The sequence below is a fragment of the Phyllobates terribilis genome, unplaced genomic scaffold (genome assembly GCF_046119375.1).
Source record: "Phyllobates terribilis strain yellow unplaced genomic scaffold, ASM4611937v1 Scaffold_11__3_contigs__length_659146591, whole genome shotgun sequence".
Taxonomy (NCBI): domain Eukaryota; kingdom Metazoa; phylum Chordata; class Amphibia; order Anura; family Dendrobatidae; genus Phyllobates; species Phyllobates terribilis.
The window spans coordinates 573,172,035-573,174,298 of record NW_027362771.1 but is presented as its reverse complement, the minus strand read 5'-3'; positions in this window follow the sequence as shown (position 1 = coordinate 573,174,298).

The window sequence follows — 2,264 nt, the reverse complement described above, 5'->3', positions numbered from 1 at the left end:
GAGTTTTTTGCTCACACGTGGCATCCTCCTTTTCTCAAGAGATTTTGTCACTAACTCTGAACTTTCCAATTCAGTTCTAAACTGTTTCCGATTAGAAAGAACATGGGAGCCCTAATGACAGACAGGACACATGGCTTGTTGAGTCCCTTGACACTTTTGTGTAAAACTGTGTAGTTGAAAAAGGCTTAAGCTATGAAACAAAAGGAAATCTTTTGCAAAAGTCATAATGCATCGCCAATGTTAAGTATTTTTGTTGCAAAGTGAAAATCTACCAGAAACATTTTTGATTGAAAAACACGTGTCAGTCTTTGAATGGTGGCAGTAGCTAAGATAAAGATGCATTCCCATACCGGGAGTCGAACCCAGGCCACCTGGGTGAGAGCCAGGAATCCTAACCGCTAGACCATATGGGAAAAGATGCACTAATGTCTCAGTGACATTATGAAAAAAAAAAGTTTTCTGCTATGCACAATAAACTTCTGCAGATCTGCAGGTACAGCTTACCTCGTTAGCGCAGTAGGTAGCGCGTCAGTCTCATAATCTGAAGGTCGTGAGTTCGAGCCTCACACGGGGCACTGTTCCCTCCTTTTCTCGAGAGATTTTGTCACCAACTTAGAGCTTTTCCATTCAATTCTACAACTTTTTCCATTAGAAAGGAAATGGGAATCCAAATAACTTACCGGACCCATGAGTTGTTGAGTCCCTTGACACTTTAGTGTAAAAAGGGGTGGTTGAGAATGAGTTGAGCTACGAATCCAAATTGAATCTTGTGTGAAGGGTCAGAATGAAGTGCCAAAACGCGGGCGTTCAGCATTTTTGCCTGAAAAAAACAAATCCTACTTGAAATACGTTTGACTAAAAAACACGCGTCAGTTTTTGAATGTTGGCAGCGGTGCAGAAAAGGATGCGTTCCCATACCAGTAGTCGAACCCGGGCGAAAACCAGGAATCCTAACCACTAGACCATATGGGAGAAGATGTACTGCCAGCTCACTTACAATATGAAAAAAAAGAGGTGTACTGCTTTGCACAAGCAACTTCCGCAGATTATTACGTGCATTTTGACTCGTTAGCGCAGCAGGTAGCGCGTCAGTCTCGTAATCTGAAGGTCATGAGTTCGATTCTCACATGGGGCACTGGTACCGTGTTTCCTTAACTGATTTTGCCACCATCTTGGCTAGAGAGTCACAGCTCTTTTCCATTCAGTAGCAAAACATCACCAATTGATGGAAGGGGAGCTCCAATGACAAACAGGGATAAAGGCTTGTTGAGTCCCTTAACACCCAGGAATTAAAAGTGAGAGATATGAATGGTTTGAGATATGACATCAAATAAGCTTTTGTGCAAATAAATATCCAAAAAACCTGGTGGTCTGCATTTTTGGCTGCAAAGAGCAGTTCCAACCTAAACTGATTCTGTCTGCAAGGCACGTGTTGGCTTTGGAATGTGGACACTAGTCCCCAAAAAAAAGTCTCTCCCATAGCAGGAATCGAACCAGTCAACCAGGAATACTAACTAAGTCTTTCTCCACATGGTGTAAGCAGTACAGTAAACAGCAAGACAGGTGTAAAAAAAAAAAAAAAAAAAAAAAAAGAGTGTTTTGCTTTGAATACAAAACATCAACATTACAAGAGCTGAAACACGCTACATGGTCAAGGTTTTTGGCACGTCAGTTGAATAATTTGAAGATCATGAGTTTTTTGCTCACACGTGGCATCCTCCTTTTCTCAAGAGATTTTGTCACTAACTCTGAACTTTCCAATTCAGTTCTAAACTGTTTCCGATTAGAAAGAACATGGGAGCCCTAATGACAGACAGGACACATGGCTTGTTGAGTCCCTTGACACTTTTGTGTAAAACTGTGTAGTTGAAAAAGGCTTAAGCTATGAAACAAAAGGAAATCTTTTGCAAAAGTCATAATGCATCGCCAATGTTAAGTATTTTTGTTGCAAAGTGAAAATCTACCACAAACATTTTTGATTGAAAAACACGTGTCAGTCTTTGAATGGTGGCAGTAGCTAAGATAAAGATGCATTCCCATACCGGGAGTCGAACCCAGGCCACCTGGGTGAGAGCCAGGAATCCTAACCGCTAGACCATATGGGAAAAGATGCACTAATGTCTCAGTGACATTATGAAAAAAAAAAGTTTTCTGCTATGCACAATAAACTTCTGCAGATCTGCAGGTACAGCTTACCTCGTTAGCGCAGTAGGTAGCGCGTCAGTCTCATAATCTGAAGGTCGTGAGTTCGAGCCTCACACGGG